The sequence below is a fragment of the Tigriopus californicus genome, chromosome 12, assembly GCF_007210705.1.
Source record: "Tigriopus californicus strain San Diego chromosome 12, Tcal_SD_v2.1, whole genome shotgun sequence".
NCBI classification, from domain to species: domain Eukaryota; kingdom Metazoa; phylum Arthropoda; class Copepoda; order Harpacticoida; family Harpacticidae; genus Tigriopus; species Tigriopus californicus.
In genome coordinates, this window is record NC_081451.1 from 4413099 (window position 1) to 4419586 (window position 6488).

The following is a 6488-nucleotide window of genomic DNA, read 5'->3' on the forward strand; positions in this document are numbered from 1 at the left end:
AGAGATTATATACTCTGCGTTTGACCGTGAGCTGCTGGCCATCTATCTTGCCATAAAGAAGTTTCGCTACTTTGTGGAGGGCAGGGCATTCACCGTCTTCACTGACCACATATCCCTTACGTTTGCCCTTGCCAGTGTTTTAGAGCGATCCCCGCACCAAACACGCCACCTCTCTTCCATCTCTGCGTTCACCTCAGACATCCGTCATGTCCGTGGCTTAGATAACATTGTGGCAGATGCCCTCTCCCGCCCTCCTCCAGAGACTACAGCTGAGCCAGTTTTGGCCACCCCACCTGAAGTCTCCTTTTCCCTGTGGCCAAGTGCCTGTTCCCATTGCTTGACTTGACCATCTTGTCAGCCTATCGGCAGGAGCTCATCTGTGACCTCTCTGGCCCACGCCCTCGCCCGCTTATTCCAGAGGGCTGGCTTTTCACAGCATTTTCTACCGTGCACAAGCTCTCCCATGCTGGCCCCAAGCCGTGCTCCAGGCCTGAAGCATGACGTCAGGGCATGGTGCAAATCCGTGCCCCGCTCCATTCACGCCCTCTCCCGGACCGCCGGTTTGGAAGTCTTCATGTTGATCTGGTGGGTCCCCTGCCAATCTCTGAGGGCATGGGTTACTTATTGTTCCGCCAGGGGTGAAAGGTCCTGACTTATTGAATTCCCGTGGTGAACGGAAACATGGAACTCCTGACCCAAGCACTAGGTAAAATTACCTTGATAGCTCTCAAAGATGGAGAGCACCTAGTACAAGGGCTTAAATTTCTTAGACCTATCTTAAGGCCTCCGGTTATAACCCTAATCAGGGCATACGAGCAATAATTCGAGCTTCCTTTATCAGGGCCTCAAACAATCCTCAATTGACTAAGGATACAGATCGCTAGCTACCTCTACTCGCCACTGGTCCCAGATCAATCTCGCTTGTCTGGCATACCTGGGTCAATCTTCAAGGCTAGCTATCCTGAAAAATGTGGTCACTATCCTAGTCTGGTACTGTGCATCTATCAAACGATGCTGATCTCTACACTTCGAGTCTAACACCGGATTCTTGCCATATCAAAGATGAACTTCGGTTACAGTTCCATCTACTTTATTCAATTGCTCTACATGAAAATGACACTTTACCAATCAGCTGTCTTGCTCGGGTAATGAAAGAGGGGGTAATTGCTTGGCCATGGAAGAGGGAAAACATTCATGGACAGAAAATGGTTTGATCCTACTTTTTGATGAGGGTGATTCTTGTCCAACGGAGATCCATGGCGATGACGTTGGTTCGATGGGATTGAAGGTCCAGAATCCAATTGACGGAGTATAATTCAGAAGTTGCACATGTACTCAGCTCCAGAGACTTTTCAACTCGTCTATGCTGGCTCACTGATGTATGCTATGCACTTCCCCAGCTCCTCTTGACTCTGCACGGCTTCCTAGGTCCCGACTCCAAGCGTTGACTTTCACTGCTCTTATTCAAAAATGGATCGACTCAACCTCCAGCACGTCTATCAAAATGTTCTCAATTCAAATACCAGCAAGAGCTTCACGATGGGAGTTGCTATCACTTGCAATGTTCAATGGTCCCTTGTTCGAGAGGTTCAAATTGTGGCTCTGCTCTCCTCTCCTCGACCCCTAAAATGCTAAAATGTGACTGTCCGTTGATTCAACTTTCTCTTGCAATGTTGGCTTCCGCCTCTTCCACCTGGAGGCTAAACGGGTTGTTCCAGGGCCCTTGGTGGACGGCGACGGTTTCTTCGGTAAAACTGTTGCACCTGCATGACATCTGACCGCAACAGGGATTTTCACATACCAATGTCCAGGGTTGACCTCCTTTCTTCAGGCTAGCCACATTGGCCATCAAGGGGTTTCCCGGATTGCCGACAATGGATTATGTCTGCCTCTTCTGTAGGGTGTGGCATGTGGGCAACATCTGACCACCACTGGGTCTGAACGACATTTTGGTGACATCGATTATTGAGGATGAGATTGCTTACTCAGATCCTCTTCCTCCTTCTCAAAATGATCACGAGAATATCGTTTTTGATGACCGAGGATTTCCTGTTTCTCCTCCCTTCCAACATGTAGCCGACATTCCTCACCCATGGTTGTAGCTGGGCTGACCAGCCCCTCGGGTACTGGAGCTTTTCCTTGGTGATAGGAATGATGTAGAGATTGATTCACCCTGAATCACAAAGCTCTTTGATACAACCGGTTCCTGTGACATTGTACATCTATGATCAAGGGCTGGAGGAGCTGCTTGTGATGGATCACAACGTCTTCACGAGCATTAGGGTGGCATTTGGTCGACACCTGACCAACAAACGGACTACACGATGGGCAATTCAACAACTTTGTGATTTTCCCAAGATAATAACATATATTATCTTCACATTTTGATAAAAACCGTTCCGGGAACAATCATTCATCTTGTACATCATTTATCCATGTCATAATAGGATGATGTACTTGATTGTGGACGGAACACTTATTTACCATGATAGACTGTGCAACCAGGTGGTTTGAGGCCATTCCCCGTTGACGATTCTGCGCTCTCCTGCGCCCGTGCCCTGATCCAGGGCTGGATGGCGGGTAAAGGCGTGCCTGATGACCTCACGTTAGACAGAGGTGCACAGTTCACGGGCCCATTCTGGAACGAGCTGATTCATCTCATTGTGGCTGCCAAGACCACTGCCTATCACCCACAAGCTAACGGTCTTGTAGAGCGCTCTCACCGCACTATAAAGGCCGCCCTCAAGGCCAAGTTGGTTGGGGCAGACTGGATGGACCAACTTCCGCTAGCTCTCCTTGGCATGAGGTCTGCTTGGTGCGAGAGCAATGGCTAAGCTCTGCTGAGGTGGTGTACGGCACGACTCTGGGCATCCCTGGCGAGTGCTTGGATGCCACCCCCCGCGACGCTGTTGCCGACCTCCCTTTTATGGAGCACCTCCGCCGCCCGCCCCTTTGACTACCACAATGAGGCTCCTGTCTGTGTGCTCCGCTCACTTGAGGCTGCAGAGTTTGTCTACGTGCAGCATGAGGCAAGGCAAGGTCCCCTCCAACCGCCATACGACGGTTCTTTGAGGTGCTTGAACGCCATGCCCAGCACTTTGTCCTCAGACAGGCTGAGATCCGAGTCTTGGTATCCATTGACCGCATCAAAGCTGCCCATGGCGCCTCTCTCTCCTCGGTGGCCGCGCCCCCTCGTCGGGGGCATCCCAGGAACTTTGGCTCCCTCAGAGCCTCAACGTGCGGCCCCAGTTCCTGCAGATCCCGGTGACCAGAATCTTGGCGCCTACACCAACCCTACGCCAGCAGAGTCCCTGACTCCGCACCGACCCTCCAAACCCTCCGTCAAGACTCATTCAGTGCGTGTCTCCACAAAGCCAAAGCGGTATACTTAATGTTGCTACGGTATCGGTCCTTTTTATTTTGAAAAGCAAAACATCTCTGGGGGAGTCCTGTAGCGCCTATCTAGACTCCTTATTACAATCCGCTGTCTCTAGTTTTGGGCAGCTGACCATTGTTTGTATTTTGATTTATTCTGTTTTGACCCGTGAATAAAGCTAGTCATTGAAGACCTCTCTCGTTATTTGCGGCGCCAAACACAGATGGTTTGGTCCCGTCGGTGGTGATCGAAGTTGCGAGGTCAGAGACTGGGGGTCGCCCTTGCAAGATTTTCGCGTTACACAAGACCAGTGTCCGGTCTGGTATTTTTGGCATCAACCAAACGTCAACATCAGGCTGATAATGTCGCATAAGTTAGTAAGTTCGACCAATTCAACGTCCGAGTGGGGAGTATGCCAAGCGGCAGGCAGGCACCCTGGTCAATTTCGTTAAATTTGGGAGTCCTGGTACAACGTTTGTTTTGACAATTAATGTGATGGGACAAAAGGAGCCCTTGTGATTTCAACACCTTGGTTTACATAGTCATTTAGTTTTTACCACCCTGCTCGCCAATTTGACTGAATGAATGCAAGTCAAAGGCCGGAAATGTCCCGTTGATATCATTATTGACAACCCTCAAGCCTACTCCGGACATATTGGGAATTTAATTTGACCTTAAAAGTGCATTGCTGGATGCAAGCAGATCCAAGATTACGTCAAGCAGGTGCTCAGAAGACCCCACTAACAAACATGTCATTATTAAATGAGGATGCAGGAAACCCCGGGGGGATCCGTTCGAGGGACGGCAGATTCACCACGTTTCGATCACTCGACACACGCTGACTATGACCGACGCAAGGCTTGGCTGGACGGGTTTCAAGCCTATTGCGAGGCCTTTTATGGCCATTATGGATCCCTGGAATCAGTCGAACTGATATCAAATATCCAATGAAAACGGTTGCTCAGAATAGCTCTAGCACCAGCAACCACATCCATTGTCCTTGTAGCTCCTGCTCGCATGAGCAAATGCTCACACTTTATTTATGTTTACTTCGAAATGTATGCCTCATGAGAAATACACTGAATTTGCAGAAAAGCTTTGTACAACTATAAATTACAATTTTAATTTTGCATCGGCATTACAAGCCGTCCCCACACCTGATAGTTCTTGGCGCCTTGTCGGTGACTATTGTTGTCTTAAAGGCATCACCATTCCTGATCGTTATCCAGTGCCACACATGCACGACTTCTTGGATGGCTTGGTGGGATGTTATATTTTTCCAAGGTGGATCTGCTTCGTGGTAATAACCAGATCCCAATGTGTTATGAATTGATGCTCATGCTCATTCAAGTTAATCTAGTCATGTATATACAAACTGAACTAGTCAAGAAATAAAAGGCAGTCACGAAGCGTTCATAACACAATGCACCCCGAGGATGTGGCCAAGCCTGCTGTAACGACGCCTTTTGGGCTTTTCGAATTTGTCAGAATGCCATTCGGCTTGATGAATGCTGCACTGACCTTCCAACGGCATACGGGCTCGCTGGTGGGGGATCTTCCTTTTGCGTACGCCTACTTGGACGATATCGTCCATGGACGATGTTCCGTGCACAATCGAGTAAATCATCCTGATATGATATGGACAAATGATGTACAGGATGAATGATAGTTCACGGAAAGATTTTTTTCTCAAGTTGTTGGATTGCCCAACGTTTGTCCGTTTGGGGGCCAGCCGTCAACTAAATGCCACCCCAATGTTCGCTGAAACGTCGTAATCCATCCTCAATAGCTTCTCGAGCCCTTCGTTGCTGGTAGGCAAGGTCTCGGAAAGCTGTAAAATTCCCAAGGGACTGAGTCTCAGGAATTGATCCGACGTAGCCTTTCAAATCCTTGGCTGCGCTGGGCAATATATTATTAAATGAGGATGCAGGAAACCCCGGGGGGATCCGTTCGAGGGACGGCAGATTCACCACGTTTCGATCACTCGACACACGCTGACTATGACCGACGCAAGGCTTGGCTGGACGGGTTTCAAGCCTATTGCGAGGCCTTTTATGGCCATTATGGATCCCTGGAATCAGTCGAACTGATATCAAATATCCAATGAAAACGGTTGCTCAGAATAGCTCTAGCACCAGCAACCACATCCATTGTCCTTGTAGCTCCTGCTCGCATGAGCAAATGCTCACACTTTATTTATGTTTACTTCGAAATGTATGCCTCATGAGAAATACACTGAATTTGCAGAAAAGCTTTGTACAACTATAAATTACAATTTTAATTTTGCATCGGCATTACAAGCCGTCCCCACACCTGATAGTTCTTGGCGCCTTGTCGGTGACTATTGTTGTCTTAAAGGCATCACCATTCCTGATCGTTATCCAGTGCCACACATGCACGACTTCTTGGATGGCTTGGTGGGATGTTATATTTTTCCAAGGTGGATCTGCTTCGTGGTAATAACCAGATCCCAATGTGTTATGAATTGATGCTCATGCTCATTCAAGTTAATCTAGTCATGTATATACAAACTGAACTAGTCAAGAAATAAAAGGCAGTCACGAAGCGTTCATAACACAATGCACCCCGAGGATGTGGCCAAGCCTGCTGTAACGACGCCTTTTGGGCTTTTCGAATTTGTCAGAATGCCATTCGGCTTGATGAATGCTGCACTGACCTTCCAACGGCATACGGGCTCGCTGGTGGGGGATCTTCCTTTTGCGTACGCCTACTTGGACGATATCGTCCATGGACGATGTTCCGTGCACAATCGAGTAAATCATCCTGATATGATATGGACAAATGATGTACAGGATGAATGATAGTTCACGGAAAGATTTTTTTCTCAAGTTGTTGGATTGCCCAACGTTTGTCCGTTTGGGGGCCAGCCGTCAACTAAATGCCACCCCAATGTTCGCTGAAACGTCGTAATCCATCCTCAATAGCTTCTCGAGCCCTTCGTTGCTGGTAGGCAAGGTCTCGGAAAGCTGTAAAATTCCCAAGGGACTGAGTCTCAGGAATTGATCCGACGTAGCCTTTCAAATCCTTGGCTGCGCTGGGCAATATATTATTAAATGAGGATGCAGGAAACCCCGGGGGGATCCGTTCGAGG